Source organism: Giraffa tippelskirchi, chromosome 6, assembly GCF_054371585.1.
Source record: "Giraffa tippelskirchi isolate mGirTip1 chromosome 6, T2T-mGirTip1v1.2.pri, whole genome shotgun sequence".
NCBI classification, from domain to species: domain Eukaryota; kingdom Metazoa; phylum Chordata; class Mammalia; order Artiodactyla; family Giraffidae; genus Giraffa; species Giraffa tippelskirchi.
This window is the reverse complement of record NC_137280.1, coordinates 109,477,479-109,504,466: the sequence shown is the minus strand read 5'-3', so window position 1 is coordinate 109,504,466 and position 26,988 is coordinate 109,477,479. Positions and strand designations below refer to the sequence as shown.

At 38.8% G+C, this 26,988-nt stretch overlaps 1 protein-coding gene across 4 annotated transcripts in view; it reads left to right on the top strand.

Moving 5' to 3' along the window:
- The window catches only part of PRR16 (proline rich 16), a 936,482-nt gene that overhangs the window by 68,316 nt on the left and 841,178 nt on the right, over positions 1-26,988 (top strand). For 2 of the 4 annotated variants that reach the window (XR_014056407.1, XR_014056405.1), the window contains 2 exons: positions 4,932-5,031; positions 15,058-17,195. The gene's annotated coding sequence lies outside the window, so the exon portion shown is untranslated. Of the gene's footprint in view, positions 1-4,931; positions 5,032-12,606; positions 12,894-14,079; positions 14,199-15,057; positions 17,196-26,988 lie in introns of those variants that run through there. The other 2 variants (XR_014056406.1, XM_081499071.1) reach the window with 2 other exon arrangements.

Below are 26,988 nucleotides of genomic sequence, written 5' to 3'. Positions count from 1 at the left end.
TTACCGATGTGATGGGGGCCCTTGTCATCACTCCCTAGCTCTGGTAGTTACATTAGATGGATGATTGAAATAAGGTATTATAAGAAGAGGGATGATATAACCGGCCAGTAACTAGGTTTCAATTATTATGACATTGATGTCCAACAGTGACAAGGTTACAAAACCATATTCTGGTGCCCATTGGGCTTGGGGCACTAGATTTTTTCTGTCCAGCAAGACATTTATTTATTCAAAATTTAAAGCTTAATTTCCAGTTGAATGCTTTTTAAATAGACCCAACTTTTTTTTCCCTCCTCTAAGGACCACTCAGCTTTCTTTACAACATCTATGACCTTGAATCAAGTCTTCCTCTTATATCTCTCTCTGCTTTTGTATTCAGCATTAGCTGACTCCCACAGTAAATTCAGTGTGGCCAATTACTTTTCATAATGAAGCTCATGTAAATTGGAGTAGAGCAGAGGTTTTATTAATCAGACTGATCTATTATTAAAGCTGCTATGATCATCTTTTCTGAATAGTGAGATAAAAGTCAGAAATAATATAATGTCCCCTGTCAACAGGCCTGATGAAGAAAATGAAGCTTGGAAATTTTACACATATCAGTTTTTGTTGAACACGGCAGAGCAGTTTATTTCAAGTCCTATTCCATTTTTTAAATAATCTTTAATAGAAAAATCAGGATTTTCTGAAGTTATATCAGTCTGACATAGTGAAAATTTTGTCCCTACATAACGTGAAACTGAATGGCAATGTCTTTCGGTGACCGTGAGGAGTGAATTTTCTAGGATTTTCTTACTCTTTCATATTTTGTTTTTTATTCATGGATATACTCATAGATGTCAGGCTATAAATTTGGACTTTTAGTGTGCAAAACATGTGCAATGAATTTACTGTCCAGCTCACTTTTTTAAAACCTCAAATGGTAAAATTATTAATTGAAGTCTAATTGGTTTACATTGTATTAGTTTCTGGTGTACAGCAAATTGATCCAGTTATACACATGTAAATATTATTTTCATATTCTTTTTCATTATGGTTTATTACAAGATATTGAATATAGTTCCCTATGCCAAACAGTAGAAACTTGCTATTTATGTATTTTATATATAGTAGTGTGTATATGTTAATCTCAAACTCCTAATTTATCCCTCCTTACTACCTCTTTCTCCTTTAGTAACCCTAAATTTGTTTTTTATGCCTGTGTATCTGTTTTTGTTTTGTAAATAAAGTTCATTTGTATCATTTTTTTAGAGTCTACAATAAGTGATCATATATTTGTCTTTATCTTTCTGACTTGCTTCACTTAGTATGATAATCTGTATAACCATCAGAGAAGGCAATGGCAGCCCACTCCAGTACTCTTGCATGGAAAATCCCATGGATGGAGGAGCCTGGTGGGCTGCAGTCCATGGGGTCGCGAAGAGTTGGACACGACTGAGCGATTTCACTTTCGCTTTTCATTTTCATGCACTAGAGAAGGAAATGGCAACCCACTCCAGTATTCTTGCCTGGAGAATCCCAGGGATGGGGGAGCCTGGTGGACTGCTGTCTATGGGTCGCACAGAGTTGGACACGACTGATGTGACTTAGCAGCAGCTGTATAGCCATCCATGTTGCTGCAAATGGCATTATTTCATTTTTTATGGCTGAGTAATATTCCATTGGTGTGTGTGTGTGTGTGTGTGTGTGTGTGTGTGTGTGTGTGTGTGTGTGTGTGTGTGTGTGTGTGTGTGAAATGGTAAAATAATTAATAGTGGTTTCATAGGAACTATGATAGGCAATGAGGTGGTAGAGTTAGGGGGTGAAGTGAGGACCTCCTAATTTCTCCTCAACCTATACTAGCTACTTGCTCTGCCTATTTTAAAATCACCAATTTGTGGAATATGTGTCTCAAAGCCCCCATCAATGATCTTATTAATTTATATGTTTGTTGTGAATTATTTCTACATATTTTATTGGTATCCCTATTTAAAATATATTTAAAAATTTAAATTTAAAAACTTAAAGCATATTTTGGGAAATATGAAAGAAGCAGAAGGAACTGAAATACATTCTGAGATGAATTAGTTAATCGACATTAGAGAAATGACTTTGCACAGTGCACGGTGATAGAGAGAAGTTGAGGATAGTTAGAATAAAGCCCAAAGGTGTTTCTTGAGTTTGTAGATGATGGTTATATATCAGGCCCTGGAAAGAGGTATGCTTATGACAACTGCAGAATAGAGGCAGTGGCCAGGCTGACACTGATCTTTGGTCAGAGAGAAGGTGGTCAAAGAGTGTGTGGTGCTCCATGGCAGAGGTCCCCAATTTCCGGATCTATTGCCTGATTATCTGAGGTGGAGCTGATGGAATAATAGTAAACATAAATTGCATAATAAATGTAATGCACTTGAATCATCTTGAAACCATCCCCCATGTCATGGTCTGTGGAAAAATGGTTTGCCACGAAACCAGTTCCTTGTGCCAAAAAGGTTGGGGACTGCTGCTCCATGGCATACCAGCTGTGAATCTTTTCATTTACAAGGGACAGGAAATAATTTAAAATTAATTTAATTATAAAAAAGAGAATTTATTAATTTACAAACTGAATTAAAAACAAAACTGGCTTACCTGATTAATAATCCAGAGACATCACTGAGTCCAGGTGCACAAGTAGTTGTATTAGAAATCTCTCGTTTTCTACCTTTTGTTCTGCTTTCCTGTATTGGTTTCCTCTTTAGGTGGGCTCCTCCCCAGAACTGTCTAAGCTATTAGCAACCCAAATGGAAAGAGAGCACCTTTTCTAAGGATTCCCACCAGTCTCTGGCCTGATTCTTGTGAATTCAGCTTGATTCATTATTCCTTTGTGAACTAGACACCATAGTCAGGAGAGAAAATGATGTGACTTCGCAGGCTGGGGTGTGCCCATTTTTAGGACTTAGGGTGGAGTCAACTCCACCAGTCCAGACCACAAGAACTGAGGGTATGGGAAAGGGAGTTTTCCCAAAAGAAAATTGGGACCTGATAACAGAAGAAAGGGCTGTGAATAAGATAGGCAAACAAAGCAAAAAGGCAAGATGTCCGCTGCATATGGTTACAAACAATATCAAGATGGAGAATGGTCCTTGGGGAGTGAGGGCTTCAGGAAAATTACAAAACAGGCATTAATGTCATCATAGGGGAATCTGATGAACACTATTCAAGAAATTATCATGCTAATACGCAGTTATGGTTATTAAGAAAATGAATAGCTAAATCAAAGAACATATTTTCGTGTAGTTGTCCCAAATAATTAGAAAAACATGGAGGAAGATTGATAAAATTATAAAGGATTTTATCAAGGTTTTCTGGGGGAATCTTTTAGGTCCAAAGTATTCATTCTCAGCAAGAGTGGGTGTTTTTGTGAAAACAGAAAACCTCCTTGCAAAACAACATTTGGTTTTCAGTCTCTGCTTCATATATGTGCTAATCAGTAAAATTTCAATGCAGGCACAAGTGTTTTCATTTTGCTAACAAAATACTGCATGCTTGTCCAGAATAAATGTCTGGGAGAGAAAGATGTATTGTTACCAAATCCCTTAAGGTGAATTACAGACACAAACTTGTCACTCCTACAGGGATTGGCTTGGTTAAGATTTCAAGGTTAAATATTGTTCGGGAAGTTAATCCAGTTTTTTTTATTTTCTAACATTTAAAAAAATGAAATTTAATGTCAAGATATAGAAGCTGTATACACTGCATGGTTTTTCAATTTTTGATAGCCTTTGTTTAATTTTATAAATAATTTTCTCTGGAAATTTGATATGCATATCAGAAAACTTAGTACAACTCAGTACCATTGACATTATTTTTTGAAAACAGGTGCTGTGGAGGGTAAAGCAAATAGGGTCTTTCCTGCTTTCAAGCAGTTAAAATGTAGCCTAGAAAATATTTCTGTATTATAGAATCATGAGTATAATATATAATGCATTATTATGATATAAATAGTTATTATACAAAATAGTATCATACATAATAGTAGCCATGATTATAATATGTAATAAATGATCATAATAAATACCAGAGAACAAGCCTATAAGAGGGGTATGTCAAATAGTCAGAAGAAGGGGAGGACATTTGGCTAGAGAAAGAAAAGAGGGAAAAGTTTTTGAGGGAAGTAGCACTTGACATGTGTCAATAGGATTATTTGCAAAAGATTTTTTAATTAAATAATGTAGAGGCAAGGCTTGCATTGTGTTCTAAGAATGGGATGATGATGATGAAAAGAAGACATGAGAGACGAGGCTGGAGAGGAAGACTGAAACCCAAAGAAGATACAGTGATTCACCATCTGGATTCTTTGTTTGACAACAGACTTAGACATAGAGTTTGTCAGGGAAGGTAGTAAAAAGGTACCTGAACTAGTGAGCCTGGTGGAATGGCAGATGGCTGATGCTTCCCATATAAAATAAGTAGGTCAGGAGGAGTGGCCAGTTATTGTGAAAGGATGAAGATATGATAAGTGTGGGATGAGTTAATTTTGAGTGGCTAGGGAATATCCAAGCAGTTGGGGCTGTAGTAACTGAAGACAAAAGTTTAAGTTAAAAAATAAAAACAAAAACTTTGTGGCATTCTGCCTGGAAGATAAACTGAAGGCTTAAGAAGAATGGATAAAATTATACAATGGGAGAAAATCTGGGGATAGAAACTGCAAGACTTGGAAAAAAGAAAAGTGAGAGGTGGTCTGTAGATCAGTGGAAATCAGTTTTTCTGTACTTTATCTGACCCTGTGACCAATCCCTTCTATGTGTGTTTTTGTCACAATTTGTCTCCCATCAATTTGTTGGCTTCAGTTTGTCTTAGAATAAGTGTAGAAGGGGTTTCTTATTTAATCTGGTCTTGTATCAGAATCAGGTTTTTAGTTTGGCACTCTGATTGCTGATAACTTGATTTATTTTTGTCTTGCGTTTCAGGATTTTTATCTACCCTGACTCAGATACATGCTTCTTCTGAACTTGTAACCTGAGGTATCAGTGAGAGTCCATGCAGCAAACAGATGGCAAATTCAAGGTGGTAAGTAAAAAAGAGGCTTAACGAAGTGGCAGTTAGCGATAGTGTCAGTAGGCTGAAGGGAACAGACAGAGAGTGGTGAAGCATCTTTGGTGAAACATGCTATACCTGGACCTGAAAGAAAAAAGGGAGCTGGTAGTTACAAGAAAGTGAGGAGAGTTGCAGTCAGGGGAGAGGGCCCATGTGATAGGAATTGCCATCTTGGGGAACAACTCCCCAAGTTGTGGCCAGAACATAGCCACAGCCAAGCATCACCAGGGAAGGATACAGTGGGGGTAAATTCCCTGACCTTTTCCTTCTCCCACCCTTCATCTCCTACCAGTCAACCAATAGCAAACCAATGTGGAAGCCAGAGGGCGAGGGGCCCAGGTGGTACCATCTGTAGAGATCAGTGTGCTGGGGAAAAAGGCAGGCTAGAGAGGGTTGACAGTATGTTTAGAAGGACAGAAGGGGATACCCATTATCCTTGACTTCCTGGCTTCTTGTTCTCTTTTCTACTCCTGATTTCTGATAAGAACATACTCTGTACTCTCGCTTGTGCTACTTATAGGGTGGCTTCTTGCTTTTTATGATCTCTAATAGACCAGAATGGGTATTTCAGAGGCAGTACAGACTTATCAGAAGCTTCTTTCTCTTTTCATTTTCCTTTACTTTTCCTATCCCCTATTCAGCTCTGGAGTGTAAAGAGATTTTAAAGGGGAAAAACAAAAGTCAAAGAGATAGGAAGAGGTGCATAGAATACAGCCATCTTTCTACATCTGTGCACAAAAGGCTGATTCTAAACATGACTAAGGTTATTATAATTCTAGTATTAAATATGACGGCTTGGAAGTTCTGTGTTTTAGCTCGGTTTGGCTAGAGGAAAATTTTCTTTTAAAGCCACCTGCAAGCACCTTCCTTGTGGTGGGCACACCTGTCTGCCTACCCAGCATCATTCCCCTTCTTCTTCTTTGCTGACAGACTCTGACTTTGTTCCAGTGCTGGTGGTCAAGGGCTTTTGAAAAGGCTGGTCTCTCCCAGCACCAGTGGTGAATTTTGATTAGTCTGAGAAGCTAATTGAAATGTAGCAGGATACTGCATACTGTTTTTTTTTTTTTTTTTCATGAGTTTCATAATTGTAGTTCAGGTTCTGAAGTTGAGGACAGAGAATGTTCAGGGACCATGTATTCTAAAGAAAGGTTGCAGATCATCTATGAGGCATTTCAAATGATTGATTCACAAGAAATCTGGTGACTCTGAGTCCATTACCTACATCAAGAGTACCTGAGAATAAGTAAGTGTATCTTTGAGAGAAGATTCTATTGCAGAGTATATCCGTCTTCTAGAGCTACCATAACAATACACGACAGACTGGGTGGCTTAAACAGCAGGAATTGATTTTCTCACAGTTCTGGAGGTTAATGGTCCAAGATAAAGGTGCTGGCAGGGTTGGTCTTTGGTGAGATGTCTCTTCTCAGCTTATAGATGGCTGCCTTCTTGCTGTGCTTTCAATGGCCTTTCCTCTCTGTGAATATGGAGAGTTCTCTGGTGTTTCCTCCCCTTCTTAGAAGGACGCCAAGCTTATTGGATTCAGACCCCACTTTTATGACCTCATTTAGCTTTAATTAACTTCCCAGAGTCTCTGTCTCCAAATATCATCAAATCGGGAATGATAGCCTCAAATCATGAATTCTTTAGGGGTGACACAATTCAGTCCATAGCAGAGAGGGCTGTTGAAGCTTTACTTCTGTTAACTGCAACCTGAAAGAGTAGAGGACTTGAGTAAACTATTCACAGAGTATGGGAGTATTTTCCAGGCGGATAAATAGAGTTACTGCAGTCACAGAGGCCCTGGTGCAGCCAAGTGACTTAAACAGAGTACAGGGAGATGGCGCTTGCAAATACCCAGTAGAGTCTCCATTGATTAGGGAAGTCAGTGACTGCAGGTGAGAGTCTCATTGGAGCTAGACAGTAGTGACTAGAAATGGTCTCAGTGGATAAGAATTGTTTCTTGTTGAATCAATGTGTGTATGTATGTATGTATCTATTTTTGCATAACCTTGGTAACACCACAGACCACTGGTAGTAAGAGCCTCTGACACTCATATTCATCAGTATACCTGATTTAGTTCTGGGAAATGCCTTTTAAAAGACAAACTAATACAGAAAACATAAAGGAAAATTCTGATAGCCCTGTGTACATAAAAACTTAAACTCTTCAAGTAAGTATCAATGATGAATATAAAAAATTTGCAGTGTAGGAAACCAAAAGGTTAATATTGTCAAAGAATCTCCCTCCCCAAACCAAATGTTCCAAAGACAGGCAAAATTGATTCATAAAGAAGAAATGTAAAATTCCAATAAATACATACAAATACTTATTTTCATATGTTTGAAACTTGGGAATAAGCATTCTTCTACACTGCTGATAGGAGTACAAATTGGTAAAACCAATTTAGCATTAGATTTCAAAATATTCAAGAATGTACAGAAGAACTGTACAAAAAAGGCCTTAATGACCTGGACGACCATGATGGTGTGATCACTCACCTAGAGCTAGATATCCTGGAGCATGAAGTCAAGTGGGCCTTAGGAAGCATTACTACAAACAAAGCTAGTGGAGATGATGGAATTCCAGCTGAGCTATTTCAAATCCTAAAATATGATGCAGTGAAAGTGCTGTACTCAGTATGCCAGCAAATTTGGAAAACTCAGCAATGGCCATAGGACTGGAAAAGGAGTTTTCATTCCAGTCCCAAAGAAATGCAATGCCAAAGAATGTTCAAACTACTACACAATTATACTCATTTCACATGCTAGCAAGGTAATGCTCAAAATCCTTCAAGTTAGGCTCAACAGTACTTGAATTGAGAACTTCCAGATGTACAAGCTGGATTTAGAAAAGCAGAGGAACCAGAGATCAAATTGCCAACATTCATTGGATCATAGAAAAAGAATTCCAGAAAAATATCTACTTCTGCTTTATTGACTATGCTAAAACCTTTGACTTGTGTGGATCAGAACAATCTGTGGAAAATTCTTCAAGAGGAGAGAATACCACACCACCTTACCTGCCTCCTGAGAAATATGTATGCAGGTCAAGAAGAAACAGTCAGAACCAGACATGGAACGATGGACAGGTTCCAAATTGGGAAAGGAGTACGTCAAGGCTGTATATTGTCACCCTGCTTATTTAACTTACATGCAGAGTACACCATGTGAAATGCCAGGCTGGATGAACCACAAGCTGGAGTCAGGATTGCCGGGAAAAATATCAATAACTTCACATATGCAGATGACACCACCCTAATGGCAGAAAGTGAAGAGGAACAGAAGAGCCTCTTGATGAAAGTGAAAGAGGAGAGTGAAAAAGTTGACTTAAAACTCAACATTCAGAAAACTAAGATCATGGCATCCTGCCCCATCACTTCCTGGCAAATAGATGGGGAAACAATGGAAATGGTGACAGACTTTATTTTCTTGGGCTGCAATATCACTGCAGATGGTGACTGCAGCCATGAAATTAAAAGATGCTTGCTCCTTGGAAGAAAAGCTATGACCAACCTAGACAGCATGTTAAAAAGCAGAGACATTACTTTGCTGGCAAAGGTCCATCTAGTCAAAGCTATGGTTTTTCCAGTAGTCATGTATGGATGTGGGAGCTGGACCATAAAAAAGGCTGAGCATCTAAGAATTGATGCTTTTGAACTGTGGTGTTGGATAAGACTCTTGAAAGTCCCTTTGACAGCTAAGAGAGCAAATCAGTCAATCCTAAAGGAAATCAACTCTGAATACTCATTGGAAGGACTGGTGCTGAAGCTGAAGCTCCAGTACTTTGGCAGAGAGCCAACTTATTGGAAAAGACCCTGATGCTCAGAAAAATTGAAGGCAGGAGGAGAAACGGGACAGAGGATGAGATGGTTGAATGGCATCATTGACTCAATGGACATGAGTTTCAGCAAACTTCAGAAGATAGTGAAGGACAGGGAAGCCTGGCTTGTTGCAGTCCATGGGATTGCAGAGTCAGACACACATGAGCGACTGAACAACAACAAATCAAAATATGAACCCTTATAGCCATTATCTATAATAATAGTATTTTGTTTAAAATGTAATCAGAGATGCATGCAGAGAAATCTGTTAAAGAATATTTGTAGAATATTCATAGTTATTTATATTGATGTAAAATGGAAACAACTTAAACATCTACAAAATGTTTTTGCTGAAATACTGTGCAGCTATTAATAATCATTTTAATAAAGTGAGAATAGTCTTGTGATATGTTTGCTAAAAAGTAAAAGGACATACATAGAACACAAAAAGTAATACCAGACGAAAAAGTAGTAAACTGGATCTTCATCAAAGTTAACATGTTCTCATTCTTATTAAAATAAAAATTGGTAGTAAAATAAAAAGGCATGTCACAGAGTGGGAGAAAACCACTATAATACATATATCTGACAATTGCTACAAGTCAGTAGTGAAAAGGAAATAAAGTCAATAAAAAATGGGCAAAGGACATGGACACTTCTTAAAAGATGATAGAGGAATGGTCAGTACTCACAAGAATTGGACTCTACATCATGTATGACCGTAGGCAGCATGGAAGTGAAAATGCTAACCACAATAACATACCTACTGGAATGACTAAAATTAAAATGAGTGATAATGCCAAATACTGACAAAGATAAGGGATCTTGGAGGTGTCATACACTGCTGGTAAGAGTATGAAAATGTACTATTTTAGAAAACTGTTTGACTACTTATAAAGTTAAATATACTCCTCTGCTTTGATGCAGCAATTCCGTTCCTAAGAGTTACTCAAGAGAAACAAAATCATCTATCTACAAAAAGACTTGTACCATAAGATTCTTAGAAGTTTTATTCATAATAACCAAAAACTGGCAGCAAAACCAATATTCACTAACAATGTGCTAAGTCGCTTCAGTCGTGTCCGACTCTTTGCAACCCCTTGAACTGCAGCCTGCCAGGCTCCTCTGTCCATGGGATTCTCCAGGCATAAACACTGGAGTGGGTTGCCATTTCCTTCTCCATCATTAACAATAAAAATGGATAAACAAGTTGTGATATACATATTTATATCTATCCATAAAATAGAATACTATTTAGCAGTAAAAGGAAATAAACTACTGATAAAAGCAATACACTGGATGAATCTTGAAAACATTAAGTTAAGCAGAAGAAGTCAGACACAAAGAGGACATAAGTATGATTCTATATATGTGAGCTTCAAGACCTGGCAAAGCAAAGCTGTACTGGAAGCAGCATGCGAAAACTTTTAGCATTGAAGGAATAATTGTATCTTTTAAAAAAATTAAAATGTAGTTGATTTATAATATTTCAGGTGTTTAGCAAGGTGATTCAGTTTTATATATGTGTGTGTGTGTGTGTGTGTGTGTGTGTGTGTACATATATATATATATACACATATTCTTTTTCAGATCCTTTTCCATTATAGGATATTACAAGATATTGACTATAGGTCTATTCTGTAGGTTCTTGCTGTTTATCTAGTTTATTTATAGTGGATGGTTTTCTTGATTAAAGTGGAGTTTCTTTGGGCTAATAAAATTACCTGAATTTATCAAGCTGTACAATTAAAATTAATACAGTTCATTGTTTGTAAACTATAACTCAATTTAAAAAATCAACTCAAAACTGTACAGTCTGGATAGGTGACTCCAATGGGCAAGAAGTACTCAAATTTTCCTTTAGCTGAGATCTCACAGAGGGCTTCCCAGGTAAAGAATCCGCCTGCCTATGCAGGAGATACAGATTGAACATGGGTTCAATCCTTGGGTCAGGAAGATCCTCTGGAGAAGAAAATGGCAACCCACTCCAGTATTCTTGCCTGGAGAATTCCATGGACAGAGGAGGCTGGCGGGCCACAGTCCATGGCATCACAGTCTGATATAACTGAGCGACTCAGCACTCATGGATGCATGATATCCCACAGAAAGAGATGATTGACTAGTTGACTTTGTGGGTGTTTCTCATAGGCCAGATAGAAGCATAGACTGTTGATTCTTGTGCCCCATTGGTCATCCAGTCCACTTAGTTCCTGTTGCACTGGCTGTATGTTCACCATGAATACTCTCATTGTAGCTGCTTTTTTCCCCAGTGTAGATATTCTTATTGGAAAGAGGGGCTGATCAATACCTGTGCACTAAGAGCTGCATTTTTAGCTACAGACTGACAAGTGAATATTCTGCTTCATATATTGGTCAACATCAATGGATCCTCCTTGGGAAAATCACTTTCATTGACCTTTCATCCTGATCCTACAGTGTTTTGGCACAGGTGGCTACATACAGAAGCCCTACCTGGATGTCCACAGGCCTCTTTTTAAAAAATTTAATTCTCTCTGCTCAGTAACTTTGTGAAATAGTTTTTTATTGTGGTGTACACATGCCTTCTCATGTCTTTAATTTCTTTTTGAGAGTTTGGTTTATTTATATCAGGCTCAGTTACATCCCAGTTGATCCCAGCATCCCAGTGATGCTGATTCTAAATTCAAGCAGAATCCAGAGCAGGTAAGGGATTGTAGGGTTGGAGAGGGCTGCCTTCCAATTTGAAATGTGTCATATTTTTGACAGTAACTGACTTTGCTATCATGGTGGGTTAAAGGCCTAATATTTCTGTTGTTTACTGACAACTACCTATAGTTGGTACCCACTGCATTCACTGAAATAAAAGAGATGCGGTTAACGTGATGATAATTAATGGAAAGATGGGGATGCTGTTTTGATAGAGGGAATGAGAAGACAGGAAGCAATACCATAAAAAGTCCTTCAGAAAGGCAGAGGAGCACTCTTTTCCATTTACTTTCCAAACTGTAATTTAAAAAAAAAATTGCTTTAAGAAGAATCAGAAGTTAGTTTAGTTCTGCTTTCAGATAACCTGGTAATTTACCATTAAATGAATTGAAAATAAGAACAGTATGAACATTAATAAAAGCTTGGTTTGGGAAAAATTGCTTTGTGCAGAAAGAAAATTCTGTAATTTATCCCAAACTCAACTCACCAGATTCATAGCATGATACAATCCATGTCCATTATGTACCATTCTATGTGGCTAAACTTGTAAGATCTTTTTCTTTGTCCTTTAAGATGAATCATGCAGCTCAAACAATATTTTATTCTTAGAGCTTACAGAGTATATATAAAAAGAATATAAAATATTTATAATATACAATATGTTCTACCTATAGGTATGGGGGGGAAGACTATTTAATATTATTTTAAAGATGCTCTATGAGAGAACTTTTGAATATGATAGACAAAATCAGAAGCTGCTCTGTGTTGAAAAGATATTTTATGTTGATACAAATTATATATATACATTATTTTGATTATAAAAAAGTTCTTTTCAAATTTCATGAAACATTTGGAAAACACTAAATGACTAGTATAAGAATTAAAAACACCTCAAATTCAATATCCAGAGATAAGTGCTGCTAACATTTTAGTGCATGTCTATTTTTTTCAGTTTAAAAATCTTTTCCATTTAGTGTTATATGGTGCATTTTCAAAAGTCATAAATATAATTCAAAGACATTATTTTAAATGGCTACCTAAGGTCTTGCGAAGACGTTGTCAAGATCATGATGTAGATTGTTCCTGACTTCACTGCTTCTCACAAGAAGAGCAACAAGCAATTATTCAGAGACAAGACACCATTGTGAAAAATCCCAGAACCTAGAGTGATCCTGAAGCACCCCTGGACCATGGAGACTGAAAGGACCATGTTGGAAGGATCAGAGGAGGCTACACTCTGACTGCACTGTCGCTCCCCCAGGCCTGTGCAGTACTGCCCTTCCCAACCCCAAGGTCACCAATTTCTCCAGTTGGGAGGGAGAGCCCAAGGTGAACATCCAGCTTCCCCAGCCTGAGACATGCTTCCCAGAGAGCTCTCTCTGGTTTTGGCTCATGGGGATCACTGGGGAAACCTTTGGGCTTTTCCCCCTGGAGATCAGATAGAGAAGAGGGCAGGGCTTACAGCAACCAGCACTCAGATCTTGGCTGCATTTCTGCGTATAGTCATGCCTAAGCAGAAATCCCAGCCGGTGGCTCTACCCTTGTGCAGAGCCAAGTCAGTGGTCCCATCGGGTAAATTTGTTCAGTTGGCATTTCTGCCAGATTTTGGTCTCCAGTCAATGGGCTATTTTGGCTGTGGTATATACTCAACAGTGAGATCCAGCTGGAGGCCCTGCTGACCAGCAGGCCAGGCCAGTCAACATGCCCAATAGTGCATCACTGCCAGTGGTCTATAGGATCTCTCAGCCCAGCCTGTGGCCCTGTCCAACTTCAGGGCATAGCTTGTAGCCTCACCTGATTGCACAGGCCCCGTCCAACCTGAGGCCCCGTCCAACCACAGTCCCCTGACTGCGAGCCCACCTACATCTGGAGTACTGTTTGGTCAGAAAACATAGCCTGGGAACCTACCAGACCAGGAGGGATTGTGGAGCCCAGTTCATAGTCCTGCCCAATCACAGAGTCCAGCCAGTGGTGCCACCTGCCAATGAACATGTTAGAGTAGGCAACCCCATCCATCCAGGGGTGATTGCAGAGACAAGCTAGTGGCCCCCACGTAATTGCAGAACATAGCCAGCAGACTTGCCTGACCAAGGAACCCACCTAATGGCTCCACTTAAACATTGAGTCCAGCTAGCAGGCCCACCCAACTAAACATTCTTGTATTTATAAATATGTATATATATGTGTACATATACACTTGTGTGTGTGTTAGTTGCTCAGTTGTGTCCAACTGTTTGTGACCCCATAGACTGTAGCCCTCCAGGCTTCTCTGCCCATAGGATTCTCCAGGCAAGAATACTGAAGTGGGTCGCCATTCCCTTCTCTAGGGAATCTTCCCAACCCAGGGATTGAACCTGTGATACTGAAAGTCACTCAGTCATGTCTGATTCTTTGTGACCCCGTGGACTATACAGTCCTTGGAATTCTCCAGCCAGAATACTGGAGTGGGTAGCCTTTCCCTTCTTCAGGGGATCTTCCCAACCCAGAGATCAAACCCAAGTCTCCTGCATTGCAGGCGGATTCTTTACCAGTTGAGCCACAACGGAAGCCCAAGAATACTGGAGTGGGTAGCCTATCCTTTCTCCAGCGGATCTTCCCAACCCAGAAATTGAACCGGGGTCTCCTGAAATGCAGGTGGATTCTTTACCAACTGAGCTATCAGGGAAGCCCCAGGGATCAAACCTGGGGTCTCCTAGATTGCAAACAGATTCTTTACCATCTGATACATAGGCACACAAAAAAGTATTTATGAAGATTAAATATAAAAGTCTTTCCAGAAAAAAAATTAAATTAAATTTTAAATTAAAAAGTTTTTTCTGACTCAGGCAGAAATCTACCTTAATAAAACAATCAGATACATACAGAGATTTATGTATAAGATTATTTATTACAGAGTTATTAACAAGAACGAAAGTCTGAAAAATGTAAAACCTCCTGAAAAGAGGAAGAAATATATATTAAGAAATGGTTACCATGATAAGTTAGTTAACACATCCATCACCACACTTAGTTGCAGCTTTTTGTGTGTGTGGTGAGAACTTTTGAGATTTTTCTTTTAGCGACTTTATTCTCTATAGCTCTTACCTTTATTTCATTATTTTGTTCTCATCTTTTTTAAACTTTTAAGAAAACTTTGAACTTGTTTCCTACTTCACTAATTTGCTGTTCTTATGGTAGCTAACTGTACATGTTTTGCTTTCCTATGGTTTAAAATTTTCCATGAAATGTTTCCATTCATGTACAGTTTTATATGATTTCAGATATATGTATATATCTTTGTGGTGACTATATGACCTAGTTTCATGGATGTAATGCTCTTTTGAAACTTGTTGAAAACTCACATTGTTTTAAAAAGATGTTATTGTAATAAATTAGTATGAACAGTTTCTTAAATTTATTAACCAGGAAATTATTAATTCTGATTCTGCAGAGTCATCTCTGATTTGAACTGATTTATATACTTAAGATTTTTTTTTTTTATTTATCCTCACAGAAGGAAGTCTACATTTGTTCCTACTGGAACATGAAGAGAACTTGGTAAGAAGTCCATGTCCATTTCTGTGTACTGCATGTCTCAATGAAAATGAAGATGAAATTTCACATTGTCAATTAATTTTATAGATCAGAAATCCAGAAACCAAGTTTCATGTGTGATTGTGGGATGCATGGAGATAAGACATTGATCAAAGTACTCAGATAGAGTTGTAGTGAAAGCCTTTTTCTGTCTAGATGAGTTTCTCTTCATGTTTCTTTTGTCGCCCAGCAGTTAGGAACATGTTGGGGCTTCCCTGGTGGCTCAGTGGTAAAGAATATGCCTGCAATGCAGGAGAGGCAGGTTCGATTCCTGGATCTGGAAGATCCCCTAGAGAAGGAAATGGCAACCCACTGCAGTATCCTTGTCTGGGAAATCCCACAGACAAAGGAGCCTGGCTGGCTACAGTCCATGGGGTCGCAAAATAATCAAACATGACTTAGCAACTAAACAACAACAGGCACCTACATGCCAGAAGATTGTGTGGCTCAGATGCCTCTCAGTTTAGCCATAAGGCCAGGGAAGTCTGCCATGGCTTCTGACAAACTCTGTTTGTGTTTTTTAACCTCAGCTGCTTCACCTCTCCTTGTAGGAGCATTGTAGGAGTGTGGTCATTCCAGGGTTTTGTTCCCTCACCCCTGGGCTTAGTCTTCTTTCACTGTGACATGGAAGGGAACATGATTCAGCCATTCTTCCACAGTCCCATCTGTGATGTATTTAGTAGATGTCCTATCTGAAAGTTTAGAAAGGTTTGACATGTAATGACACCCTTCTGTAGTTTCCATTCCTTATGCTTTGTTTTCCAAGTTTTTTTTCTATTTCTTACTTTGTGAATTGAGAGGCTTAGAAGATACCATATTCTTTGGTATAATAACACGGAGGGGTTAAGTTTCAACATACGAATTTTGGGGAGTCATAAGCATTCAGTTTGTTGAAGAATCCACCTGCTTTAAACTGGAAAATATAAAAGAATAACAGCAACAAAATGCCAGCCTGGTTAGACTTATGTCAAAATATTTTTAGCTATTCATTTCCCAAATGTCTAAAATAATATATATTCAGAAGTAGTTCAAAATGAGATAAATATGTCAGTCATATTTACCTTAATATGTGACTATCATTGATTCAGTTAATTTTTTTTTATGAATTTATTTCTATGAAAATCCTTCAAAGTCATCAACATTAGATAGTGTTTAGTTGTATGTTTAAGAAATCCACTTTTGAAAAGAACAGAATAATATGAAACTGAGAATGTTTGGTGTGCATCTAAGGGTAAATCCATTTTCCTTCCTGATGAATATGATGGGAGCATTTCTAACTTAAAGCATTTTCCTTGTTATAGCCAAGTGGTTGCAGAAAATATACACATAAGGATCTTGGATTTGTTATCTGAGAAACACAAGGTTCCTCAGTGTTTAAACCAGTTAGACAGCTATTCTTTAAATAAGCTACTTTTTGAACATGAATAAAATGTCGCTAGAGTTTCTGGGTGTTTGTGTGTGGGGTATCATTTAATTAATTACCCAGGCCCCTCTCATGACCATGGTGGTTTGTCTGAAAATCAGGGAGTAAGCATGTAATATTCTTTGTTAACGGACAGTTTTCCTTTGTTGGGGCTGAGGACAGCTTGCACCTGTTTCCAGGACATTACTCCCTAAACAGATGTTCTTTCTCTTCTACTTATTGCTTTGTTTGTTTGTGCATTTTATGAAATGTTATATTGTGTGTTTAACTGGAATGATTTTGTTCTACCAAAAGAGATTCACAGAGAATCACGTGATTGTATTTCTTAAATACATACAAAAAGTTAACTCTGGCTAGGTAGCCGATATCACTTTCCTTTTAAAAAATGTTTTGGTGGGATTGATGGTATAAAGGGGAGGATTACGTTTCCTTGAAGTCATATAAAAATCCCAGAAAAATAGTACAACTCAGAAAACCTGGACATGAGTCTTCAGTATATCAAGTCTATCACTTGGGTCTTTGCCTTTCACGTCTACTAGGGCATGAGATATTTCTATTCTTCTTTTGCCAAGAACATGCTTAAGTTGCTTTTGATTTGGTTTTCAAAGTTACAACTCAATATTTAGATTGCAAAATATCCATAAATATCACTACTACTATGGTAGTACAAAAATACTCCCTACTCAATCCTTCTGTGTTAGAGATGAACACTGGACCCTCCCACTTGCTAAAAGGCCATTCTCTTGTTTTTCTCCATCTCAGAGAAGACACATGGGGATGAGGCTCTTGTTCCTTTTTCATTCAATACTGTCATCCCTTCTTCCTTAAAGAAAATCTAGCTTAATACTCTTCCATGAATCTATATCCTTCCTCTCTTAAAGCTTGAGGTTTTCTTTAGGATTCCAGCTTTAGACACAAAAGTTTGGCCATCCCATTTCTAAGGGTATGTGCAGAAAAGAATTAGCACGGCAGGCCTGAGGCTACTTAGAAAGGACTGTTTGCAGAGTTGTCCCTTGGCTGGTATTTGGAAGCTTGGATTTCTGTTCCCACCATTCCCTGCCTAATAAAAGAGTGGCTCTCTGTGCCCGTTTTGTTTATGCAAGGGGTATGGTTTATGTGGAACACCTGTTTTACTTCTGGGAGTCTGGAATTTTGGCAGAGGTTGCGTGTGTCCATGTGACCAGTCTTTGATGAAGTCTTGGGCACAGAGTCTCTCAAGAGTTTGTCTGGTAGATGATTCTGTACATGTATTGTCACAGTTTGATGCTTAGGGAATTAAGACCTGTACGACTCCACTGGGAAGGAACTCTTGGAAGCTTGTATCTGGGTTCCTTTTGACTTTGTCACATGTGCTTTTTACCTTTTGCTGATTTTGTTTTGTATCCATTTGCTTCAACAAGAGTTAGTCATGAATACAACTATATGCTGAATCCTGTTAGACTTCCTAGTAAATCATTGAAGTAGGATGTGTTCTTGGGGATCCTCTACATAGGAAAAATGACCGTTTACTATTTCCTGCAATTTCTCTACCAGTAATAACAGTAAAACCAATGTAAGAATTAGTATCTTAATGACTTACAGAAATTTAAATGAAACGTCAAGGATTGTTAAACTGAAACAAATGCTCCCCAAAGGATATTGTTGGTAATTCTGCAAGTTCTAATGCTTGGCTGTTGCAATGTGGTTAGGAAAGTTTTCACAGAAGACAGAATCCTTGAGTCTATGTTTATGTCCTTTTAGAGATGACCTCTCTTTTTATGAAAAAACATTAATAGTATCCTAAGGCTATATCCATGGGATTCCAGTTGAATCAAATACTACTTTGTCTATAGAGCCTATGTAGATGGAAAGATAATACAAGAATACTTTAAAAAAATATATTGTTAATTTTTCTCTTTGATGCCATTGAAGTTATTTGCTGGAAATTTGTTGTGTGTCTGAGTGCATGTCTGTGTTTGCCTCAAAGCTTCAGTAATGGGCACAGTTATAAAAATCCATTAAATAAATAAATAGAGAACAAAAAATCATCAGGACAGTCTGGGGCATTGTTGAATCTGTGTTGTGCTTTGCTAACAAGCATATCAGACTTTTCCAAAATAATACCAAAGCTGAAAGCTGGTGATTGAGTATGTGGTAAACTTATCAAATTGCTTTTTATCTCTTAGTCTCAATGGAATAAGTATTGCTGATTTTTCACCTGTGAATGTGGATATAAAATATTCGTCTTCAAGCTGGCAAAAGGTGGACAAAATAAGTCGCTGCCCATCGAGAGCAGGCCAGGTTTTTCCTGTCATTTTTAGGAAGCATTGGTTTGATCTCCAGTGACTGCTTCTTGAGAAACCTGTTTTGTATTTCAAAACAACCAATACAGAACAAAAAATATAAACATACATGCCCTGGCACATAGTAATATTGCCTGGATATCGATCATAGACAAGGTTCTTTTGTCTATGGTGAAAGACTTGACATACACAGCCAATGGCTCAGAAATGACTTAGTTGTAGGAAAAATTAGCCAGAGTTAGAATTTTTAAAAACAAAAGGGGTAAAGATGTTATATACTTCAATTTTTAAAATCTGCATTATAGTTGATTTACACACAAAAAGAAATATTTTTTGATGTGTTATATAATTGCTTTTTAGAATTTTTTTTCTTGGTTTCTTTTTTTTCTTGTTTTGTTTTGTTTGTGTATTAGATTGATTGTTTATTTGGCTGGAAGGAGCTCCAGCTAACTTTGCTCTGTTAGTCTTTTTTGCTTTGTAAATAATGAGAGGCCTCATTTTTAGTTGTTCAAGTTAATTTTGGGACTGTACCCTGCTAGCCAACTTAATGGACCTGATTCACTCCCTCTCAGTGGTGTTTTATGTTTTATTTTAGTTTTATTCATTCATTCATAAATACCTTGAGGACAGCCCAGGTCCTCCAGCCATGGTCTACCGCACAGATTGTTGTCTCTCTTCCACAGAGCCTAAGGAGCTCCCCACAGCTCTTCCTTCATTCCCTCCGCCACAGAGGAATGTGCTGACTGAACCCCTCTTGCAGAAGCTTCTGTGTTGCCTCATATGAGGTCTTAACATCTGTGAGAACCTTTCCCGTGAAGAGCTGTCACTTCTCCTCAGTGTTAACCCTCTGCTTGCATCTTTGATTCTAATACCCAATGGAAGTTGGCTTATATACCTCCTCTTGAATTACTGTTATCAGTTTTTACTGATTAAATTTTACTTCATTCCTTCGAAAGTGAAAGAAAGTGAAAGTTACATCCAACTCTCCATGGAATTCTCTAGGCCAGAATACTGGAGTGGGTAGCCTTTCCCTTCTCCAGGGGATCTTCCCAACCCAGGAATCAAACCCATGTCTCCCGTATTGCAGGCAGATTCTTTACCAGATGAGCCACCAGGGAAGTCCAAGAATACTGGAGTGGGTAGCTTATCCCCTCTCCAGCAGAAATCCCGATGCAGGAATTGAACTGGAGTCTCCTGCATTGCAGGCGGATTCTTTACCAACTGAGCTATAAGGAAAGCCCAAAGGCAGCTTTTTTACAACCTGTCACTCTCCCTACAGCTGTCGTCAGCTTTACTTCTGCTGAATTTCTGGAATAAATGCTAATTATCACCATTTTCTCACCACTCATTTTTCCTGATTGTAAAGGTCTTAATTTTTGCTATTTAATGAGTATCTCCAGTGATTTTCCAACCACCAAGTTCAGTGGCCCTGGTTTCCCCTTATTCTGATATTGAACTTGGCACTTTGTTGAATCTCTCAATAACTTATGTTCATTTTCCTCCTTGAAATGTGACTCTTTCTCTTCAGCTTAGATTTTGTTTTTACTGCTCCTGAACTTTAATCACTGTCTTATGCCTCAGAACTCTGCTCTTCCCTGTATATACTCACCCCTTGGAGAATTTAGTGATAGACTTGATTTTAGATGTTATACCTTTGCTTCCTAATAAGTATTTTCAGTCTTGCCCTCTAACCTGAGCAGAGCATCTAGAACAAATAAATACACAATAAACATTCACTGAGTATTTACTGAGTGAACATAAAGGTAAGCCTAGCATGAACTTTTATATAAATATTTGTAAGAATGACAATTTTTAATGCCTAAGCTGAGAAAACTTTCAACAAAAGAATGATATCAGAAATAAAATAATTTTTTGCCAACTTTCTCAGAAAAAAGACAAGGGGGATTTTCTTTGTCCTAACATTTATAACTTTCCATTTCATATTGTGTTGACCTAAGTGTCAACTGAAATTGAACACCCTACTTTGATTAGAGTCAGACATTTCTGAGTAATAATAAATAAGCTTCAAGTTCAGCTTGAATTAGTTCCAGGGATGAGTAAGGGTAACACAGGGAGGGATATTCCAATGTTTTTCCATCAGTCATTTTTGTAAATTTTCATCAAAGAAATCAGATTTCAAAATACTTTTTTTCTGAAGATGTAAAATCATCTCCAAAGTTTTTAAAGTTTAGTCTCAGTATTCAAATGTATTGGGAAATTGATTCCTTATGAGCTTTATAATTTTAAAATGTGAGATTATTTTAAGTGTGGCTTTTGTGTGTGTGTGTGTAAAAAATCCTTAAAACTTGGATTTTGGGAGCTTCACTCTGAAATGGTCTTATATTTGCTTCTGACAAACACCTCAGGGCTAAAGCCGGGTTTACATTAAATTTTTATCTCAAGGGTTTTCTGCACCTCTAAGGAACATTGGTTTAGAATAAAAATGTACAATTCCTTAGAGGAGCAGAAAACCCTTGAGAAGAAGTGAGACAACTACAGACAACCTTTCATATTAGTTAACACGGCTTTCATCATAAGAACCTTGGGGAGAAACCCTTGCCTATTTTAAATCAGAGAGAATTGGTCAGTAATCTTTTCAGTATGCAGACCATTTACTGTGTTAAATCAGTCTGATATGAAAAATGTTTGTTAGCCAGAAGTAGGTTGGTAGTATTTTACCCGTCAAGGAGTTTTTCAACTGTTACCATCAACTGTGAATTTTAGATCAACTAAATGATCTGAAAGAAAGAGAAAGCAGAGGGGTAAATCCTGGAAAGAATTCCCTTTGTGTGTCTGATTGGAATGTGAGGCTAAAGATGAGGGAGAGAGGGTCTCAGTGTGGGAGGATGTTGGGGGCCTTGAGATGACATACTTTACCCCTTATTTCTTATTTTTGGTTTTAGGAGATTATCTGCGTTTAGTTCCACTAAGATGCAGTGAGGTTGTTGAATTCAGTGACTGATTTATAGAATCAAAGTTCACGTGAAGCTCTCTGATTACCCTCTTTTTTTCAGTCTGACATTTAATTACATGAGCAGTAACCTTGGCCTGTGTGCTGTTTTAATTCAGGTCTTATCTCACAGAAACCTTAGCTGTAGACAAAATGAAAACATTTGTTTGGAATAATCAGTTTTCTCCAGTGTTTTTTTTTTTTTATAACTTTTTTTGACATTTTAAAGGCATTGCTCTTTACAGACATCAGGCAGTTCAATTTGGAAGTGGTTTTAGTGACTGCAGATATGTTTTGCATCACTGCTGAGCTTAGAAGAGGGCAGCTTCCTAACTGAGCAGATTTTCTCGCATCTTGAAAAAGTTTGTTCAGAGAATTGTCAACTTGGGACTTACTTTTATAGCTTAAAATATTTGATGATCTTTAGAAGAGTGCCTTTTCAAAAAAATTGTAATGATTGCTGAGTTTAAGGTTCTTGCTTTGTCGTGAAAGAATTCAGAGGTGAAGTGACAGTTAAGAAATGGATTTATTTAGAGAGGAAACATTCCACAGAATGGGGGCCATCTCAGAAGGTGAGAGCCTGAAAATACGGAGTGGTTAGTTTTTAAATGTTGGTTAATTTCATAGGCTAATAAATGGGGAAATTATTCCAGTTATTTTGGTGAAGGAGTGGGAATTTCCAGGAATTGGGCCAGCACCCACTTTTTGGCCTCCTATGGTTGGCCTCGGAACTGTCATGGTGCTGGTGGGTGCGTCATTTAGCACATGCTAATGAATGGATAATGAGTCTCAAGGTCTGAAAGTGAAGTCGCTCAGTCATGTCCGACCCTTAGCGAACCCATGGACTGCAGCCTACCAGGCTCCTCTGTCCATAGGATTTTCCAGGCAAGAGTACTGGAGTGGGTTGCCATTTCCTTCTCCGTCTGACTACATACAGCATGACAAAAAACATTCCCAGGCTCAAAGGGCAGAGTGACACTGCCGTGTTCCTTACACACATTCTCTTGCCTGGGTTCCCAAGGCTGCCCAGTGGAAGCAGTCTCAGCGGCTTCCTGGACACCGCGGTGCAGTCTCTACAACGCTGGGACCTGTGCTCACGGCATCAAGGTCTAGTAGAAGTCAAATCTTGTGCCATCTTGGACCTAGTTGGTTTTAACGAGTTTTTGTCTTGTCCTGTGGCCATGCCATTCTTTTAAGGATTGTGCCCTGCCCCCTTCCCTCTTGTTTCATTGCTCCCTCAGGACTTTGCTCCCATACTCTTATGAAGCAGAGGGATGACAGTCCTTCTGTAACTGCTTCAAGGCTGAGTATGGGCATCGACCCTGCCTGTCAGGAAATAGAAATCTCTAGATGCCTGATCTGGAGGCCCCAGAGGCAGGAGAACTCCTTGTTTTAAGTGGGTATGGGCTGGAATCCTCTCATTGCCATCATTTTGATGTGGAACTGTTACAACAGCTTGCATAGCTTTTCTATGAATCTCTTTGATGATGAAGCACTTTTTGCAACAGCATCAGACTACAAAAATATCTATAAATGACAAAAGACTTAAAAGGCATGGTTAAACATCTGATTACACTGTAATCAATAAAGAAACTTGGTTACAATAACTAGAATTATGAGTGATTACATTTAATTTAACATTCCAAATAATCATAGTTAAATATTTTTCTTTGAAATACCTCAGGGACCCCCTAAAGCATCCCAAAGTTAGCTGGAGATCAAAAGAGCTTTCATTAAAATTTGATATTTGGGAAGCTTGTCAAACAGTTTTAAAATATATGGTCAAATAAGACCATAGGTCACTGTGAGACAATGCTAATTTCTTAACCAAAGTGACAATAAAAAATTTCAAAGGAAAATGCAGAACATATCACTTAAAAGGTAAAGAAACTTAAAATTTGTTATCAAAGGTGGTTCAGCATTTTAAGAAAACTTGTACTTTTAACAAGCAGAAAACCCAAATTCAGGTTTTGTATCAGCTTACCTTTAAAATTCTTTTACTCAATTAAATTTATTCTAAACTTACTCAATACTGACCATGCACAAAAGTCTTTTCCCAGGATCCAGTTTCCACAAACCTTCCATCACTTTCTGTACCTATCACTTTGTTTTTTTCCATCCAGTAACAATCAGAAAACAGACTTTCTTTTCTCTTGCTGCTAAGTCACCTCAGTCGTGTCCGACTCTGTGCGACCCCATAGACGGCAGCCCACCAGGCTCCGCCATCCCTGGGATTCTCCAGGCAAGAACACTGGAGTGGGTTGCCGTTTCCTTCTCCAATGCATGAAAGTGAAAAGTGAAAGTGAAGTCGCTCAGTCGTGTCCGACTCTTAGCGACCCCATGGACTGCAGCCTACCAGGCTCCTCTATCCATGGGATTTTCCAGGCAAGAGTACCGGAGTGGGGTGCCATTGCCTTCTCCTCTTTTCTCTTAATAACATGCAATTCCATTCCTTATACTTTCTTTACTGAAAACACATATCCTGCTTTCCTTATAAGCTTTTTACATTGTTACTTTTATTATTAACAAATTTGTAACAGAGAGAATAAGGTTTTATTTGATCTCTAGTAAACTTAGGTACAACTGACATACTGCACTTAACACTGATGACTCTAAAGATATGTGTATATTAATTAGACCAACAAGCTTAAGCCACCTTCAATATCAAATATTATAGTTTAGTATTGAGTATTTCCCAGATAACATAAACCTGAAATTCATTTTGACCAGTTTTATATTTCTGAATATTTATATAAGCTATAGTGAATGAAAGTCACTCAGTCTTGTCCGGCTCTTTGCGACCCCATGGACTATGGGGAATTCTGTGGAATTCTCCAGGCAGAATACTGGAGTGGGTAGCCTTTCCCTTCTCCAGGGGATCTTCCCAACCCAGGGATCGAACATGGGTCTAAGAACTTACTTTTCTTTAAGCCAATTAAATGGAAATCTTTTACAAATTAATTTTGGCAATACCATTGTCTACTAAAAAAAGATGCACAACGTGAGGGTTGCAAGTTAAGTTTTATTTGGGGGAAAACGAGGACTGCAGCCTGGGACAGAGTGCCTCACATAGCTCTGAGACACTGTTCCAGAGAGGTAGTAAGGGAAAGTCAATATATATGATTTTGGTGAAGGGGGAGTTCAGTGCAATCAAGCACTTGTTTTACAAAAGGTTTTCTGCTAGTCACGAGGAGTTGATGTCATCATGAAGGGATTTAGTGCTTTTTTGGATATGAGGAGATGTAAAGATTGGGGTCATGAAATCAGTTTCTGAAAATATGAAAAGTGTGTTAGTCACTCAGTCATGCCTGACTCGTGCAACCCTATTGACTGTAGCCCACCAGGCCCCTCTGTCCATGGAATTCTCCAGGCCAGAATACTGGAGTGGGTTGCTATTCCCTTCTTCAGTGGATCTTCCTGAGCCACCAAGGAAAGTCCTGAAAATATCTAACTATCTATAGACTTGTTCCACCAGATTCCTTGGATCACAAAGTGCCTCATTCTCCATCCTGAACTCCCTTCAGGGCATGTCGAAGGTCAACAGCTGCAGCAGCACAGGATTCAATCTCTGCAGAGGCAGATAGCAAATGCCTTTGGCAAGCACCAATTTATAGTTGACACCATGCATCTACAGCATATATAGATATATATGAACACACAAACAAACACAGAGACCTCATAGTTCTCATTTCAAAATTTTAGTCCTGAGTCAATTATAGCAATGTAAAACTCATTAGTCTACAAAAGAGGTTGGATTAAAATCGGGTTTCTGGCAAATGGAACAAATCAAGCTTACTTGTCTAGATGGCTAAACCCTTTTTACTGTTAGAGGTTGGAAGCCTCATTGGGCCTCTGATTTTATGGGGTATTGGCACCTGGGAGGGAAGTTACTAGTTTCCTTTAAGGTGATTTTTATAGGAGTGACAAACTTCCCTGAAATTATCTGATCCCAGACCTATATATCTATTAAGTTTTTAAATTTTGGTGGGGGAGATGTTTTGGGTTGGACTGTCCATGTCTTGTGTAATATACAGTCCAGCCAAAAACACTCCTTGGCTTTGGTCTTCAGGGAGAGTAAGAGAGAAAATTTTCTCTCCCAAGTCTGAGAGAAAATCCCTTCCCAATAATGGGCTGGAGCCTTTAGACATGACAAGACACTTATAGAAGTCTTTCTGTAGGTGCAAGATAGCGGGATGGTGACATGTTTTAGTTTTGACTTTCCTTCAACCCAACCAATAAAGCAGCTTTCAGAGGCAAGGAGCCCAGCATGAGAAGTCAGGACAGAGTTAAGTAGCTCCTATGTCCACTAGAAATTGGTCAAGCTTACCTGCCACATCAGTGGCCATGCATGGTTACTCCTGTGTGATTAAAGCTGTCTTCTCAGGAGCCTTGGGAGGTCCCAGGTCCTGTCAATCAACCACTGCCATGACTGGCATGGGGAATTCCCTCACTCCCTTTGAAGCTGGGGGCACCCTTTCTTACAGAGGCCCATCTTCTTGCAGGGCACTCACAGCATTTTGGGTATATACTGGGACCTGTTTCCTGAGCACCCCTTGCTCCAGTGTTTGGGACTCCCACAGCCAAAACAAGCTCCCTTTCCTGGCAGAGGTCTTCTAGCTGTACTTTTGGGGTGACCAGGAGAGGGGTTAGGTCTTGTGACAACTGCCAAAAGCCTGGCCTGCTGTCATTCCTTCCTTGAATTGCATTGTTCCCTCTTTCCTCCTCACTCTGGTCTCTACTGTTAAAAACACCAAAGGCTGTGTTGATAAATAAGGAGGTTGAGAGGACTTTGGGGGTCCCATGGCAAGATTTTGGCCTAGAATTCTTTGGTAAACTGGCTAGGGTCCTCCGAGAATCTGCCTAAGCAGGTGCTGGACTGGTTAAGGCAACAAGGAAAAAGGGGTGTGGACTTTGCTAATTCCCTGAGGCCCACCTGCTCTCTTCCTGAAGGGGGCTAAGCCTCTGGCTGCATTTCTGGTATAGAAGGGTGAAGAGGTTTATAGGATGAGGGAAGGGTTGCAGATGGTGGAAGAGTGTTGGGGCTTGGGTCTTATGTCTGGAGCTCCTGTTGCTCCACAGGTGCCACTAAAGAGGACTTTTGTGTAGCCTGATTGGGTCCCAGATGGCAGGGTTCCCTATTATAAGACTCCCATCAGTTTAATTCAGGCACTCAGTCCTGTCTGACTCTTTGCAACC